The sequence below is a fragment of the Schistocerca cancellata genome, chromosome 3 (genome assembly GCF_023864275.1).
Source record: "Schistocerca cancellata isolate TAMUIC-IGC-003103 chromosome 3, iqSchCanc2.1, whole genome shotgun sequence".
Classification (NCBI taxonomy): Eukaryota; Metazoa; Arthropoda; class Insecta; order Orthoptera; family Acrididae; genus Schistocerca; species Schistocerca cancellata.
Window position 1 is genome coordinate 687202360 of NC_064628.1, and position 19344 is coordinate 687221703.

General features: G+C 45.1%; 1 protein-coding gene across 5 annotated transcripts in view; it reads left to right on the forward strand.

Moving 5' to 3' along the window:
• LOC126175669 (rab11 family-interacting protein 4) overlaps positions 1 to 19344 on the forward strand; it is a 954952-nt gene that overhangs the window by 486726 nt on the left and 448882 nt on the right. The gene's annotated exons all lie outside the window — the stretch shown is intronic.

Sequence of the window (19344 nt, forward strand, 5' to 3'; positions counted from 1 at the left end):
TGACATGATTCTCGTATGAGTGACGCAAGCACAGGTCGGTGTGATTGGTGGTAGGAGCGGGAAAACCTCAGCGTGGAGGTCGCTCCGTGCCGCGGCTGTATCAACATTTTCTGTCGGCGGTAGGCGCCGCGCAGCGCAGCGTGTCCTTGGCCGCTCCTATTTACGGCGTTAATGTTCCCCGAGTCTCGTGAGCATTCGCCAATCAACAGAAGTCGTGATTCCAGTGTCCCCTTTCCCGGAAGCATTTTGCTTAATGAAGTTTTCTGTCAAACACTGCGACCGCTTTCTGTTTAACATTGCTGCCAGTTAGCTTGGCTGACACAGTTTCTGCCTGAAGCATGTAGAACGTGCCACAAAACGAAAACATGTAGTCGGAGCTACGCCGCCTGTCTCATTGAACGCAAAGTTAGGTCGCTGTGTTCGTCACGATCGGCGAGACGGGTTAATTGAAGGTCATTCTGGAAAGTTTGTAGCACAATGATATTTACACATAGAATTGTAGGAATAATATTGTGGTTCAATTTTAATTTTATCTTCAGCTGTTTGGTAGCAAGTCCACTGTTGTAGATTAATAATTCAAGGGAATAATTTGGCTGAATCACATTTATAACGCTACTTCAGTTAAAGCCTCATACCGTTAACACTGACGTGTTCATAACGTACAAGTGTCCATTTTCACACTCAAACCATCAAGAAAATCAGGATATCAGCTAAGAAAACCACTGATCAGATCGTTAAACATAGCAAAATTTGTCAGACTAACTTGTCTTTAAATAACGGACAGAAACAGTCTCGATCGCAAATACTTTTGACGGTAACCGGTTTTGGTTAGTTTTTGACCATCCTGAGGCCGTCATGCCATGGTGGTAGGCGGTGCCGTTGAATAGAACAGGTGTTGTAGCTTCACGAACGTCAACTGCTCACTGCTATTTGTGTCAATTTGTTAAGTACTTTCTGCCAAACCGCTGTTCTCCACGACAAATGTTCTCAAAAATTACCAACTTGTCTAATGTATTACTCCCCTTGACAGTTACTCCAGTCAATCACTAATAATTCTGACAAATAGTAACAAATTTGTGTGAATCGCAGCACTAGGTTACAAAATCTGTGGATGCAGTATCTCCAGGCAAGCTTGCAAACATATGGGACGAGTTTTACTGTCATCTGCCTTGCTGTGAGTCCGGTGGTGGGTACATTGAACATTTGCGAAGGGTAAACGAAAACATTGATCCACAACACAATTGTTAAAAATTCTCCAAGTTACTTCCATATCTCGCTGAATAAAACTGTTTCGAGTATTTATCATCCAACACCTGCGCCCAATGTGCCATGCGTCCGTGGCGTGCTTCATGTTTCGAGTCGCCGTTCACCTCGATGACAGGGTTTGTGGAGACGACCATCGACATAGTGTAGCAAAAATGTGATTCACCCGAAAAGTCGTCACGTTTCCATTGTCGACGGTCGATTCCCGATGGTCTCATGTTCACTTCAACCGTAATTGACGATGTCATTGGGTCAACACGTGAAGACATAGAAACACTTGTGTGTGCACCAGCATTGTGCTTTTTCGGCAGAGATACCACAGATCACCATCATCTATGCTACTTTACAGAGCTGGCAAGCCTCCGAAACCCACGTTCTGTGAAGAGCCGTGGACGTCCAACCAACTAGCGTCTAGTGACAGGTTTCACTGTCCTCCTACCTCTCTTCCCGTAGATGCTGAAGGCAGTAGCATGTGAACATTCGACCATCTTCACCGTTTTTGAGATGCTCATTCACAGGGTCTGCGTTACAATAATCTGCGCTCTGTCAAAGTCGCTTATATCAATGGATTTCCCCATTCGCAGCCCATATCTTTGTAGGGTGATCCCCGTACGCGTCTGCACCGCTTACATTCTTTTGTTACAGCGTCACGTGGTCGCAACTCCACCAGGTGGCATCCAACGTCGCGGTGGACAGTTTTCATAATGTTTTGGGTAACTAGTGTATGTACGACGTCTGTTCAGAAATTTCAGAAACATTCGTAATTTCGCGCCAATGATGTGTTGGAGCGAAATGGGATTGGTAATACTGCACACCCCTGTGTTCAACGTGTGACTGCCGGAAGTTTCATTGTTGTATATCTGTTAGTTAATGTTCAGTTCTGTTTTGAGTAGAACGTTGTGTCAGTCAGTTTGTGAATTTCGAGATGGCAGAGTCAGAGGAGCAATCTGCGTTAAATTATGCATGAAATTCAGGAAAACATTTACAGAGACAAAAAATGGTTCAAATGGCTCTGAGCACTGTGGGACTTAACTTCTGAGGTCATCAGTCCCCTAGAACTTAGAACTACTTAAACCTAACTAACCTAAGGACATCACACACATCCATACCCGAGGCAGGATTCGAACCTGCGACCGTAGCGGTCGCGCGGTTCCAGATTGTAGCGCCTAGAACCGCTCGGCCACCCCGGCCGGCGACGGAGCTTTGCAAGGATAGACAAGATAAAAGAAAATTGAGAGACGGCGCTTCGCGAATCCAGCAAAAGGCGTACCAAGACTGCTCCCGGAAGTGGAAACGGCATTGGAAGAGGTGTACCAATTGTGGGGGAGAGTATTTAGAAGGAAACCATGCACAATAAGTAAAATACAAGCGTATAAAAAATTTGTAGACAGAGCTCCAGAATTTTTTGTATAGAGCTCGTAGACATTAAGAATAAAGATGTAGAGTGTTAGTAACGTTTGTTTTAATTTGAATGCTTTAAGAGGTCCCACATAAAAAATTCGGTGACATTAACTTTTCACCGCGCTATCGTACGTAGGTTTGGGCAGGTACTTTTAATCGGATAGTGTGTGTCGTGCGTACCAGGTGGAATAGTTTCATGGTGGTTATCTGACCCAAGGATATACACTAGTGGCCATTAAAATTGCTACACCAAGAAGAAATGCAGATGATAAACGGGTATTCATTGGACACATATACTATACTAGAAGTGACATGTGATTACATTTTCACGCAATTTGGGTGCATAAATCCTGAGAAATCAGGACCCAGAACAACCACCTGTGGCCGTAATAGCGGCCTTGATACGCCTGGGTATTGAGTCAAACAGAGCTTGGATGGCCTGTACAGGTACACCTGCCCATGGAGCTTCAACCCGATACCACAGTTAATCAAGAGTAGTGACTGGCGTATTGTGACGAGCCAGTTGCTCGGCCACCATTGACCAGACTTTTTCAATTGGTGAGAGATCTGGAGAATGTGCTGGCCAGGGCAGCAGTCGAACATTTTCTGTATCGAGAAAGGCCCTTACAGGACCTGCAAATTGCGGTCGTGCATTATCCTGCTGAAATGTAGGGTCTCGCAGGGATCGAATGAAGGGTAGAGCCTTTGGTCGTAACACATCTGAAATGTAACGTCCACTGTTCAAAGTGCCGTCAATGCGAAGAAGAGGCGACCGAGACGTGTAACTAATGGCACCCCATACCATCACGCCGGGTAATACGCCAGTATGGCGACGACGAATACACGCTTGCAATGTGCGTTCAGCGCGATGCCGCCAAACACGGATGCGACCATCATGATGCTGTAAACAGAACCTGGATTCATCCGAAGAAATGTCGTTTTGCCATTCGTGCACCCAGGTTCGTCGTTGAGTACACCATCGCAGGCGCTCCTGTCTGTGATGCAGCATCAAGGGTAACCGCAGGCATGGTCACCGAGCTTTTGGTCCATGCTGCTGCAAACGTCGTCGAACTGTTCGTGCAGATGGTTGTTGTATTGCAAACGTCCCCATCTGTTGACTCAGGTATCGAGACGTGGCTGCACGATCCGTTATAGCCATGCGGATAAGATGCCTGTCATCTCGACCGCTAGTGATACGAGGCCGTTGGGATCCAGCACGGCGTTCCGTATTACCCTCCTGAACCCACCGATTCCATATTCTGCTAAAAGTCATTGGATCTCGACCAACGCGAGGAGCAATGTCCGATACGATAAACCGCAATCGCGATAGGCTACAATCTGATTTTTATCAAAGTCGGAAACGTGACGGTACGCATTTCTCCTCCTTACACGAGGCATCACAACAACGTTTCACCAGGCAACGCTGGTCAACTGCTGTTTGTGTATGATAAATCGGTTGTAAACTTTCCTCATCTCAGCACGTTGTAGGTGTCGCCACCGGCGCCAACCTTGTGTGAATGCTCTGAAAACTAATCATTTGCATATCTTCCTGTCGGTTAAATTTCGCGTCTGTAGCACGTCATCTTCGTGGTGTAGCAATTTTAATGGCCAGTAGTGTAGTTTTGAGTTACTGTCGTCTGCTCAGGGGGCTGTTCCGTTCGTATCTACATCTACATCTACATCCATACTCCGCAAGCCACCTGACGGTGTGTGGCGGAGGGTACCTTCAGTACCTCTATCGGTTCTCCCTTCTATTCCAGTCTCGTATTGTTCGTGGAAAGAAGGATTGTCGGTATGCCTCTGTGTGGGCTCTAATCTCTCTGATTTTATCCTCATGGTCTCTTTGCGAGATATACGTAGGAGGGAGCAATATACTGCTTGACTCTTCGGTGAAGGTATGTTCTCGAAACTTTGACAAAAGCCCGTACCGAGCTACTGAGCGTCTCTCCTGCAGAGTCTTCCACTGGAGTTTATCTATCATCTCCGTAACGCTTTCGCGATTACTAAATGATCCTGTAACGAAGCGCGCTGCTCTCCGTTGGATCTTCTCTATCTCTTATATCAACCCTATCTGGTACGGATCCCACACTGCTGAGCAGTATTCAAGCAGTGGGCGAACAAGCGTACTGTAACCTACTTCCTTTGTTTTCGGATTGCATTTCCTTAGGATTCTTCCAATGAATCTCAGTCTGGCATCTGCTTTACCGACAATCAACATTATATGATCATTCCATTTTAAATCACTCCTAATGCGTACTCCCAGATAATTTATGGTATTAACTGCTTCCAGTTGCTGACCTGCTATTTTGTAGCTAAATGATAAAGGATCTATCTTTCTGTGTATTCGCAGCACATTACACTTGTCTACATTGAGATTCAGTTGCCATTCCCTGCACCATGCGTCAATTCGCTGCAGATCCTCCTGCATTTCAGTACAATTTTCCATTGTTACAACCTCTCGATACACCACAGCATCATCTGCAAAAAGCCTCAGTGAACTTCCGATGTCATCCACCAGGTCATTTATGTATATTGTGAATAGCAACGGTCCTATGACACTCCCCTGCGGCACACCTGAAATTACTCTTACTTCGGAAGACTTTTCTCCATTGAGAATAACATGCTGCGTCCTGTTATCTAGGAACTCCTCAATCCAATCACACAATTGGTCTGATAGTCCATATGCTCTTACTTTGTTCAATAAACGACTGTGGGGAACTGTATCGAACGCCTTGCGGAAGTCAAGAAACACGGCATCTACCTGTGAACCCGTGTCTATGGCCCTCTGAGTCTCGTGGACGAATAGCGCGAGCTGGGTTTCACATGACCGTAATCGCTGGTAATCACGATAAGCAGCGGCAGAAGGTGTTACGCGTCAGTGGAGCAGCAGCCGAGACCGGACGCCCACAGCTGGCGAAAGCGCAGTCTGCCGGGAAGGCGGTGTGTGGCTGGCCTCGCAGGTAGCCGGCCGCCTGCCCACACAGCCGAGAGCCGGCTGGCAGCCACAGCCCGCGGGTGACATTTGGCGGCGGAGAGAGCCGAGGGCCGAGGCTGCGAGCAGAACGCCGTGCCAGGCGGTACCAGGCTGAGCCGGAGTGGGGGCGGCGCCCGGAAACCCGCAGCCCGCAACCCGAGACCGGGGGGCGGAGGCTGCAGGGACGCCGCCAGTGCCGAGCCGGCCGCCGTCTCTACCCGACCAGCAGGAGGCGCTCTTCGCTGCGGGCGACCCGTAGACTTCGGCATCGCGCTCCGTATCGTCAAAAAATGGTTCAAATGGCTCTGAGCACTATGGGACTCAACTGCTGTGGTCATAAGTCCCCTAGAACTTAGAACTACTTAAACCTAACTAACCTAAGGACAGCACACAACACCCAGCCATCACGAGGCAGAGAAAATCCCTGACCCCGCCGGGAATCGAACCCGGGAACCCGGGCGTGGGAAGTGAGAACGCTACCGCACGACCACGAGATGCGGGCTCCGTATCGTCCTTAGAGAAACAAATACCGCGTGACTGACTTTTCCGCATTTCTGTCAGCTGGCCTACTCCAGTCAGCGCCACGTGCTATTACCGCGCGTATGACGTATTTTCGGTTCTTTACATACTAATATAATAGCTCCAATTCCAAAGAAGGCTGACGTTGATGAGTGTGGACACTATGGATTCATAGGTTTAATAAGTTCGCCGGCCGCAGTGGCCGAGCGGTTCTAGGCGCTTCAGTCCGGAACCGCACGACTGCTCTGGTCGCATGTTCGAATCCTGCCTCGGGCATGGATGTGTGTGATGTACTTAGGTTAGTTAGGTTCAAGCAGTTCTAGGTTCTAGGGGACTGATCACCTCACATGTTAAGTCCCATAGTGCTCAGAGCCATTTGAACCATTTAATAAGTTCCGATATCAAAATACTGACGCGAGAGCAGAAAAATTGGAAAACTGGTAAAAAGTACGTTGCGGAAGAGCAATTTGTGGTTCTGAGACATGATGGGATACTCGAGATAATACTCACCAACGACATTCCGATCACTTTCAGTAATCCCTCTTGTTATAGTAGAACAAATAAGCCCTCGGTCACAAATATTAAGTCAAAATTGGCCAGGTTTCGACGCTACTATGAGCGTCGTCTCCAGAATTAAACTAACTGTTCTAAAACATATTAGGTATATAATACATTAATAAAATTAAAGTTTGTACTGACTGGAAAGAGATGCAGCACTTGCAAGTCACATTTAAAAAAAATCTAAGCTGGAGAGGCGACGTCATGAGTCTTGTTGCAACCCTTGTTCGCTCAAGTACGAGCAGCCTTTAGCAGCTCGCCATCTTATTTACAACTATTCATGACGTCGCCTCTCCGGCTTAGATTTTTCTTAAATGTGGTTCAAATGGCTCTGAGCACTATGGGACTTAACATCTATGGTCATCAGTCCCCTAGAACTTAGAACTACTTAAACCTAACTAACCTAAGGACATCACACAACACCCAGTCATCACGAGGCAGAGAAAATCCCTGACCCCGCCGGGAATCGAACCCGGGAACCCGGGCGCGGGAAGCGAAATGTGACTTGCAAGCACTGCCTCTCTTTCCAGTCAGCACAAACTTTAATTTTATTAATGTATTATATACCTAATATGTTTTAGAACAGTTAGTTTAATTCTGAAGACGACGCTCATACTAGCGTCGAAACCAGGTCAATTTTGACTTAATATTTGTGATCGAGGCCTTATTTGTTCTAATATAGTTCTGACACGGTCACTGAACCTTAGCAGCTATGTTCAAAGTTTTAAATCCCTTTTGTTGTTGTTGTTGGTGGTGGTGGTGGTGGTGGTGGTGGTGGTGGTGGTGGTGTTGTCTTCTGTCCAGAGACTGGTTTGATGCAGCTCTCCATGCTAACCTATCCTGTGCAAACTTCTTCATGTCCGAGTAACTACTGCAACCTACATCCTTCTGAATCTGTTTAATGTACTGTAAAACAAATAAACTGGTAGCCAAGATCGCAGGAATTATTTTTATTTCATGATTACCGGTTTCGGAGAAAGTAAAGCCACCATCATCGGATCTAGGGAGGACAGAAAACACTATAAAAGTGGGCTTTTTTTTCTTTCTTTCTTCCTTTATTGAGTTTCGGTCACCCCCGAAGGGGGCGGTCTGGCAGCAGCTTAGTACGGCGCTCTTGGGCCTACAGAGTTTGTTTTAAATAGTAGAAGATAATAAATAATAAAAGCAGGCGATAAAATCGGTGTCTTAAATGGTAAAATGGCGGAAAATCGTGGAACTTGAAACATAAAACAAATGGTTGATGATGCTAATAAAATACATATGAAGCAGACAGGTAAAATAATAGACAATTAAAAAACACGGTGACACTCTGGTTTCTGTTCTTAAGAGATATAAAATTCACACCCAGCGACAGCATCATTTCTGTTCGCAACACTTTGGAAAGACGAACAACACTCAACATTCACTTGAAAACTGCACTAAGAAGTTCGCGCAAAAATGACATACCACAGCCGAGAGCAGACGTTGGAAACCGGGACAGATGATGGGAAAGAAAAGGGGAGGGGGGGAAGGAGAGGAAAAACGAAGTGGGGGGGTGAGCCGATGGAGTACGAGGACCTATATGAAGGGCGCGGGGGTAATAAAAGTGGGCTTGTATTCCACTTATGTAACATGTATACATATAATTCCGCAGTCCTCATGAAATTTGCGTTTGCTTTTCGATGCGCCGTATTATGTGACCAGGCAGATGTACAGTTGTGTAGGTTTGCAGCTTTCATAAATTTTGTATATATTTACGTGATACAGTAATCTCTAGAATTACGTACAAGCCCTATTGACATAGTGTTACCACACACGCAGAGGCTGTTATGAGGCGAGTTGTGACAGTCATTGGCGCCTCTTCTGCTAGCGCCATCTCGCGACGCGGCCTGTAGTGTGAGAACAGAGCCGGAGTTGCGGTAGTACCTAGCTTGTGCTCGTATGTGATGGAGACACTTAACATTTATAATGTCATCTCTCTTGGACGCCTAGGTTGCACCCCTCTACCATCCTCCATACCTACAAATCCTTAATCCGTCCCGCCTGGATATCTGCCCCCTCCCAAATTCTGTAAGTCCCTCCTGATCCTTGAGTGTCATGCACTCCGCCTCGCCTTCCGTATACGCCTCCCGTCCCCCACGCGGATCCTCTATGACCTCATTCCTTTCCCCCATCTGCTCCTATTCCTCGAACATATCCGCATCCTCTACACCTCCCGCCGCCTTGATCCCCCTGACCCCTGGTTGCTCCTCTCCTCTCCCATCCTCGCCCCCTGCCACGCCTTCACTGATGTGTCCCCCCTACCCTCCATCTCTACACCCTACATCTCCTTTCCCAAGGTGGCCCCCATCAACTCCTCCTCCCGGATGATGCCCTCTCTCCCTCCATTTATCCCTCCTATCAACTCTGATCCTCACTCCCCCTCCTTTCCTCTGTCCTTTTCCCAGGCTCCATCTCCCCCCCCCCCCTTCCATCCTCTTTTTTCCCCAACTCCCCTCTCTCTGCCCCGTTCTCTCCCCTGAGTCCTTTAGTATTTCCCTCCTCTGCCTTTTCCCATTCCCTCTCGCGTCTGCTCTGCCCCTCTCCCCCCTTATGAGTACTCACCCTCCTTGGTTCCCCCTCCCTTTTCGTTTTTCTTCCTCTCCTCCCTCCTTGTTTTTCCCCCTCCTCCAGGTCCCCCCCCCCCCCATCTGCCCTTGGCTCGGGAGTGTCATCTTTGTGCCGCCATTTTTGTGCAGTGTTTTACAGTGAGTGTTCCATGTTGTGTGTCTTTTGGGAAGCGAACGGCCATCATACTGTCGCTGGGTGTGATTTTTTTATCTCTTGCGAACAGAAACCAGACTGTCGCCATGTTTTTTTTTTTTTTAACTGTGTGTCTACTATCTTACTTGTCTGATTCCTGTGTATTTTATTAACATTGCCAACCCTTTTGCTTTCTGTTTTAACTTTCCGCATTTTACCGCCATTTTACACTTTAAGTCACCGTTTTATCGCCTGTTTTTCTTGTTTCTTTTCTTCTTCCGTTTTTAAAAAAGTCTGTAGGCTGTAGAGCAGCGTACTAAGCTGCTGCCAGCCCGCCCCCTTTGGGGGGAATTGAAAATCAATAAAGGAAAAAAAAGGACGCCTATGTGCTACTTACGACAATTTCGTAAGGCCTGTGTGTTATAGGCAGCTATTAATATCACCATTGTTTGCCTTGATGTTGTAACCTGTATGTGTCCTAAGGTATGTAACTAAATTTATATGTCTACATGTTATATAAGTGGAATCGAAGCCCACTTTTACAGTGTTTTCTGTCCTCCCTAGATCCGATGATGGCAGCTTTAGTTTCACCGAAACCGGTAATCATGGAATAAAGAGAATTCCTGCTATCCTGGCTACCAGTTTATTATTTTACCAGCATCTATATCGCTCCCAAATGAGCACAATGTGCTCCCTGCAAAACTGTTTAGTGTATTCATGCCTTCGTCTGCCTCTACGACTCAACCTCCGCGCTTCCCTCCAATACTAAATTGATGAACCCTTGATGCCTCAGAACATGCCATACCAACCGATCCCTTCTTCTAGTCAACTTGCGCCACAAATTCCTCTTCTCCCCAACTCTATTCAATACCTATTCATTAGTTACATGAGCTACCCATTTCTTACGGGAACATAGTGCGCAAGTAGTAAGGCGTGCTACTTACGTGATTTCGAGAAAATTGCCAGAGAAGTCCGTAAATTGAGGCACCATTGTCCTTGAGCGCAGGGATCTGCTGCTAACTTTACTTAAAACAACAGTCGAGATCGCAGTAACATTTGTTTATTATTACGAGTTTCGGCTTGTGTTAAAGCAATCCTCAGATTCTTAGTCCCCCCTATGGCTGGTGCTGGCGGCTCCTCGGTTTTTCACTTGATACCATGACTTTGTACGATTGTGGTATCAAGTGAAAAATCGAGGAGCCGCCAGCACCAGCCATAGGGGGGACTAAGAATCTGAGGATTGCTTTAACACAAGCCGAAACTGGTAATAATAAACAAATGACAATGGTGGTCGAGCGCTTATAGGCGCTTCAATCCGGAACCACGCGGCTGCTACGGTCGCAGGTTCGAATCCTGCCTCGGGCATGGATGTGTGTGATGTCCCTACTTTAGTTATGTTTAAGTAGTTCTAAGTCTAGGTGACTGATGACCTCAGATGTTAAGTCCCGTAGTGCTGAGAGCCATTTGAACCATTTGAACAAATGTCATTGCGATTTCGACTCTTGTTTTAATGAACGCTAGAGAAGTTTTACGCGTCAGTGACGTAGCGGTGCTTTGCGACCCTTAGCACTAGCTGGCGGCGGTCATGTGGTTAGCGTTCAAGCTCCGTCATCGGTGGCTCGCTTGATCGAGTCCCGCTCATCTCTTCTTTATTTATATTTTTTCAACACTAGTCATATTATTTCATACACATTACATTTGGAAAGTAATGGGATGAAAACAGACGAGCGCTTGCATAAACTTTTTTGAATTTCCAATGCTATTTGGTTGTTTGCTAATTTTTGTTGTCAGAACAAATATTATATTTATAACTCTTCACAAGTAAATGACCAAACGCTTTAAGTTTCTTTAAAGAAGGCAAGTAATGCCTGACCGGGGGGGAGGAGGGTGACGAACCAAATGATATACCACTTGTGTGGGAAAATATTCTTCTCGAACCGGCCCAGCCTACAGGAGCAATAGGTAGGAGACAACAATTAGATTCCTCACTGGTGCTTCATAGATTGTAGATTTACACCAGATAGCTGGCGTGTGTCTTGACGAGTTTGCTATTTCAGGTTTTTCTGTGGCTCTTTCTCGTCCATCAAGTAAACCTGTCACCATTCGTGAATGAATATCCCCTGTTAGACCTCATAAATCTCATACATCTGAGCTCTTTTCTCGGATGGGTCATGAGAGTATTTTCTAAGCAGTCTCCTATGTGGAGTGATTAAATTTTTCCAGCATCCTACCAATCAACCGAATCCACCACATCCTTTACACGCGATTTCGTCTTCGTCATTACTCCGTTTCATATCCCCCACAAATTGTTTATACCCATGAGATTGTACAATCTGACTGACACCAGTTGTGATTCATTGATATTGCTATCACAGGATGCTATGTTTTTACGTTTTGTGCAGTGTGCTATTTTAAGTTTCTGTACATTGTAGCAAGTTTGCAGTATCTACACCACTTTAAAACCTTATCAAGATCTGACTGGATATTTGTGCATATGTTTCCAGATAATACTAAATTATAAGTGATTGCAACATCAGCAGCAAAACCTGAGGTTACTATTAACATTCACAGTAAGATCACTAATTTACAACATGAAAAGGGCGCAAACCCCTACTTGGGCATGCCTGGAGTTAACTTCTCCTTCTGTCTATATCTCATGTCATACCACTCTTGCATATTGTTTAACGCATTGGAACATGAAGTCTGAAGAACTGAATAAACAGTAGAAATGTTAAAACTTCCTTTTTAAAATTACGTCGAAGCCGAAACGCGTAATGCCTGCTGCTCTGCAAGTAAATGAATAAATAATATTAAGCAGAGAGAGACGTATAAAGTACTTGATGTTTCAGCAAAATAGCCCGGCGGTTAATCGATTAGCCAGGAACCACTGGACAACAGTAAAAGAAGGTTTGATTGATCATCGAAAAGTACAGAAATAGGATCAAGTACGTTTCCGCTCTCTCTGTGTGCAGCCTTCATCTAAAACAAACGAAGTTCGATACTGTAGAAGAAGGAAATCGAAAATCTCAGAAGTAGGCCAGTCTTCTGCGTGACCTGTAGGTCTCTGGTGTGCGTCACGCAAATATCGAATATAATCTGTAGCAGGAGCCTCCGGTAGAACGAGAAATGCCAAGAACATGCTGGCACAATCGATGCAGTCGGCATCACAGAAGAAGCCAGCAAAACGGTGTTCTGCCACCAGCCTTACTGTCTCGTACAGTCCCATCAGTTAGTCAGTGTGCCACGAAGAAAATATAAATATGCCTTCCACACTTAGCCCCCTCGTTAAAGAAACAGAAATTGACCACATAACGTAACCACAAACTTTCACACAAGACAATAGAAAGCTGCCCAGAAAACAGCTTAGATACTCTACAAGCAATATTAAGTAATGAGAGACTTTTCTTCAAGTGAAACTGTAAACACCCATTAATGACAGAACGAAAAGCTATTCTTGACAAATGTACTACAAAGAAGTCAATGAAGCACCCTTTGCTATAGAAATTAGCATCAGCAAGAACGACAATATGACCCGGCCAGGCACGATACCTCGGTGATATAATGTCTTCTCGAGGACGGGCGATTTCTATACCAATTACAAACGGCGCAGAGGGAGGTCAACCAAGCACGTTATCGGATGGCTGAAGTGCTTTATATTTCATGTCGTGCTTGTCATCCATACGAGGAACGTGCGAAAAAAATGGTTCAAATGGCTGTGAGCACTATGGGACTTAACATCTGAGGTCATCAGTCCCCTAGACTTAGAACTACTTAAACCTAACTAACCTAAGGACATCACACACATCCCTACCCGAGGCAGGATTCGAACCTGCGACCGTAGCAGCCGCGTGGTTCCGGACTGAAGCGCCTAGAACGTGGTTCCGGACTGAAGCGCCTAGAACCGCTCGGCCTCCGCAGCTGGCAATAATATATTCTCCTTCACTATTTACAAGTCTGCTAACGCTGGGACTACTTTTCGATTACGTGACTGTAAAAATCACGTGGTTTTGAGGCGTAGTACTTGTCGAGTCATGTTCGGAGCGCGTTTACATCAGGAGAGCAAGTTCCTTGAAGGTCGTTCGATTGAGAGCGGAAAAGGTGAAAATCTGAGGGCGCAAGAGCAGGTGAATAAGGTGGGTGCGGAATGACTTCCCAGCCCAACTCCTGTATAGTGCTTTTTGTCAGTCTACCAGAATGAGGGCTGGCACTGTCGCAGGGGAGTGTCACTTCGCGCAGTCTTCATGGTCGTTGCTCTTTGACTGCGTCTGCAAGACGTCTCAGTTGTTGACACTAAATGTCAATAGTATTCTGACAGTTATTCCGGGAATCAATTCGTAGTACACTACACCGTCGCTTTTGCACCGGATGCATAACATTATCTGTTATGGTTGCGCGAAGGTCTTTGCATGGGGAGCTGCTGCTTTATTTTGGCTCAACCATTGCCTTCTTTTCCTTATACTAGCATAAATACATCATTTTTCGTCACCAGTAACGATAAAGGATAGGACTGGTCGGTGTTGTTCATGAGCCAGTCGATGACGAGCAAGCAGAGATGCTCGTACGGCCATCCGCTGAATTTTGTGATTTTGGCTTGGAGCATTCCTTACCTAAACACTCGATTTTTGAACCTTCCCCGTTGCTTACAAATGTGTCACGATGGCGGTATGATCACAGTTCATCACTTTTGCCCGTTCTCGTGTACGCTGACGTTGATCATTGTGGATTAATGCGTTTAAACGATATTCACCAAGTCCCGAAGGTATGCCTGAATGCGGAGAATCACAAATGTCAAAACGATTCTCTTAAAACGAGAAAGCCGCATTCTTGCCGTGCTCTGTCCAGAGGCTTTATCGCCAAACACGGCGCAAATGTTTCTGGCTACATCAACTGCTGTCACCCCTCTACTGAACTCAAAACAGAAGAATAAGCCGGAAATTTTCAGATTTCTCCATTTGACACTCGATTTTATACCGTCCAAGATCCACTGACTACCTCCAAAGACAATATGTAAAGTCAAATATAAACAGCGAACTACAAATAAAGAATTACAATCGGTAAATGAACCCATAGTGACCGGATTACCATCGTACAAAACAAAAACGATACGCAATCATGCACCAATCTAGTAGTCATACGTTTACACGTGCTTCTGATTACAGTTTACCGTCCAAAACCAGGTAACAAACGAAAAAAATCCCTATAGGATCATCATTCTCATGTGCAGAAGACATCCCACTAGAGTGAGGGAAAAATACAAGAAAACAGATCCAAATTAGCAAAAGAAGAGAAGAGAACTTCAGTTTACCTCAGTTCACTAGACGAAAGCGGTTTAGAATAGAGCAGGCGTAGAATAAAACAAGGAGTTTTTGTCTGCCATAATGAAGTCGCCATATTGTATACTGCAAATACAGCTGTGTTCCAAATTGCCGCAGAGGTGAGCCCAAGCGATCACGTGCAAGACCTCCAATTACATCACACTTGGCCCACATCGCTGTTATTACCCAAATGCCAGTCACAATATCAAAGTAGTCAATAGTATGTATTCGGTGGGAACTCTTCGTGTGGAAGGTAGTGCAGGGTTCAGATCTCTGGACTCGCATTAGGCGCTTGAAAACCCGTTCGGCCACCCAGATTTAGGTTTTGCTGCGGTTTTTCTAAATAGCTGAAGGGTAATGCAAGGACGGTTCCTTTGAAAATTACACGTCCGGTATCTATACCCATCTCCTCCAATCCGAGTTTGAGTTCCCTCTTTAATGGCCTTCACGTCTACAGCAAGTACGTCCTTTTTTCAGTTTAACATCTCAGTTATCGGGATTTAGGTTCGCCTATTATGTAAGCAACTAATCTTGTTACTACCTACACATATTTCGGCACGTTTGTGACTTCTCCAATGGGAACTTCTATTCAGTTCTGCATAAAACAAAACAAAAAAATTAAGTAAAAATTGTTGCAATGAAAATTACTGCTAAAACATTTTTAAATCTGTTGCGATTATTATTCTAATCTCTAAGGTTTTGGGGTTTGCACTATCTTCTTTTTACATTGTTATATAGCTTGCCTTCTATAACGTGAATTGTGAGGCTGGATGGCGAGTTAACAAATCACTTTATGTTTAAATGTAATTTCTAAGCATGAAAATTTTGGCAGTCACATTTTGCGATTATTCACATTTTGCTTATGGGTCCTGGCCTCATCTGCATGCTCATCTGTTGTAAAAATACGCGCAAGAGAAAAAAAAAGAAACGAACGACATCAAGGCTACATCACAGTCTTTTGCATGCGTGCTCGGGTAATACAGGTTTTTGCTTCTGTTACGCCTGTTTTTGGAACTGTAAAGAAAGATGAAGGGATTATGCAGTGCCGGCAGATAGCGTACTCCTCTGGAATAGCACCAACGAAGCTGTCGAGTACTGATTCAACATGAACGACATCAAATGCCTTCTGTTACCGTGACACTGAGATGGAATTTGAAATTTATCTGTGGGGTTTGCCGGAAAGTTTGATGATCAGGAATGGCTGTACATGAGAACACATTGTCTTTCCTTACTGGACGTATACCGCCTGTCGAAGAAGTTGCGACTGATTTTATTCCCTGCATGTGTGCGACGTCGTTGCAGTAACTACGGTACTGGTAACAGCCTGAACTAACAAAAATGGTTCAAATCGCTCTGAACACTATGGGAGTTAACATCTGAGGTCATCAGTCCCCTAGAACATAGAACTACTTAGGCCTAACTTAAGGACATCACACACATGCATGCCCGAGGCAGGATTCGAGCCTGCGACCGTAGCAGCAGCGCTGTTCCGGACTGAAGCGCCTAGAACAACTCGGCCACAGGACCGGCTTGAACTAACAACAAATGTGCATTCGACCAGTCAGTCCTGAGCGAGCAAGCAGAGTTAAGTAGTGGACGAGCGCCTGTAGTGCATCAACGTTATTGTCACAAATCGTAGTAGAGCATCATCCTAAATCAAGTGTTCAAGTCACTCTCCAGAATGTTTTGAAACGGAGAGAAGTGTGTGTAGGTTGGTTGGTTGGTTGTTTTGGGGAAGGAGACCAGACAGCGTGGTCATCGGTCTCATCGGATTAGGGAAGGATGGGGAAGGAAGTCGGCCGTGCCCTTTCAGAGGAACCATCCCAGCATTTGCCTGGAGTGATTTAGGGAAATCACGGAAAACCTAAATCAGGATGGCCGGACGCGGGATTGAACCATCGTCCTCCCGAATGCGAGTCCAGTGTCTAACCACTGCGCCACCTCGCTCGGTGAAGTGTGTGTAAAGCTCGTCCCGAACAACTCGACTCCCGATCAGAATCAACGACGGGTGGGCGCCTGCTGCGATTTGATTGAAATGAAAAACGCGGACAACTTTCTGGAGAAAAAAAAAATCATCACAGGTGACGATACTTGATGCAGTCAATACGAACCTACCACAAAACGACATGGTGCAGAATTTGTCTTTCGTGGTTCGTGAAGAAAGTGCGAACGTGACATGCGAGTTGATAGGGTGAGTCGCGTAAGACGTAACACCCCCTTTATTCCAGGGGCGATTACACGTATCGGCATGCGGTTTTCGGCGAATCATAGCAGACTATGCGGCACATACGTTGGTACATGCACAATAATCACAACGTTTATATTGTCCGAGATAATGGGGCAAGTACATGTTTTTTAAATGGGACGCTATACTTTTTTTACCATCAGTCGAACGCTCTGGGAAAGTCGCGTATAGTGATGTAACGCATGTTGCTATTGTGATTCAAACTTTGCTTAAAAGAGGGCGGATGGGGATTTACGTACGTAGCGTAGGCCGTGCATGCTGCATAGAGCACGGCAACTCGGCCTGCGGGTCGCGCGAGGCGTGTTTACAGTCTGCAGCCGCTTCCGACCGCCTCGACCTTCAATCGTACAATATTTCCTAGCGTCTTTTAAGCAAGTTTGAATCACAATAGCAACATGCGTTACATCACTATACGCGCATTTTCCGGAGCGTTCGAATGATGGTAAAAAAAGTATAGCGTCCCATTTAAAAAACATGTACTTGCCTCATTATCTAGGTCAGTATAGACGTTGTGATTATTGTGCATGTACCAAAGTATATATAATGTGTGTGTGTGTGGGGGGGGGGGGGGGTATTGTACAGAGACGGCAACGCCAATAGATGTCAAAGATATTAGCGAGAGTTCACTGCAATTCGCAACGACGTATGGGAGGCGCTCCTGAAGACCACGCCTCCCTCTCAGCACAGCAGCGCCCTCAACCCTCACCCTGAGATCAACATAGTGTCGAGAATGCAAGACCTCATCCCAGTTAGCGACCTCATTTGAAGGAGTCAGCATGGTAGTACCGGACCAACGTGATAGTTACCGATGCCGGCCTGAGTGGCCGTGCGGTTCTAGGCACTTCAGTCTGGAACCGCGTGACCGCTACGGTCGCAGGTTCGAATCCTGCCTCGGGCATGGATGTGTGTGATGTCCTAAGGTTAGTTAGGTTTAAGTAGTTCTAAGTTCTAGGGGACTGATGACCTCAGATGTTAAGTCCCACAGTGCTCAAAGCCATTTGAACCGTTGTTGATAGTTACCGGTGGACTCGTTCATTTAAATGTGGAACATTCTACCTCAGAAGAAGTTTGTTAATAAGTGGACCACGTGATGCTTTAGAAATCAATAATGGTTGTAACTTATCCAGCAATCCTGTGGCAAAGATCATTGTCGAACTTAAGTAAATCTTTTACTCATTTAGGTAATAAAGTGAACTAATATTTCAATATGTCATGTGTTCTAGTTCAATGTGCTAGCAGTTAAAGAACCCACAAGGATGGCCAGACGATTTTAGTTTTGTCTGGTCACAACAAGCGAGGAGTTGACTTTTTTCTATTTTTGTTAATCCAGTCTCGAAAATTTTGGACTGGTAGTCCAACAATACCACCACTTGCAAAGTAGGTTAGAAATCATTTTAATAATGTTGCTCACGCAGCATATGTTCGCTTTATCGGGCAACAACAAAGTTATTGACTGTGGATGGTATCGTCAGAATGGAAATAATGAAGTCACTGTAAAAAAGTCATTAATTTTGGCACTTATCTTGAATGGATTCCCACGTAGATTTCATCGAAGTTGTTATGGCTCATCTTGTTGATTCTAGGGTAATTCCACTTTGACTGCTAGAAGTTCCAGATCTGCATTTTAGCAATATTTGAAGACCTAACAAATGCGTTTTTCAGGAAATTCTTAATGATCAAACAATCCCCGATCAGAACAATGGTATGGTAGAAATAATTTTTGACTTGGTGTTCACGATCCTCATTTTTATTAAACTTCTTGTAAATTCACATACACTTCTTCTTAATTTTCACATCATCAAGAAAACAGTTTTGTATCAATCTTCATGTATTTAATTTCCACTTTAACCAAACACAAGACCTGACTGTTCTTTTACAAAGCGAAATAACAACTTAACTTCTGCAAAGTGAAACAAAGACTGCTCTGTGCACATTCGCACCAAAACTGTTACAAGTAAGTGAAATATTATGTCAGTCTCACAGAAATTAATACACACAAGAACCATATCACTGCAATATATCAATACTTCGGAGCACCTATACATTCATAAAACCAAATGTGAATATTGTCACAAAAATATGTCTGTTACTTCGCAGAAAAGTAGTACGATATTACTGGTATCGAGAACTGGGGTTGGAGTGCCGTAATGGTCACGTAAATAAAGAACCTTTACAATAGGAATTCTCCTAAATAAACTAATTTTGAGTTTGCCACTTGGTAAGGCTAACCGAAGGGGATTAGGTGATCATTCGACTGCACATACACATTGCCCATGCTTGGTGTGTCGAATCTTCAGCGACAGTTAGAACGCAGTTGTACGTACTTCTTTGCTAATACACATTCTGTC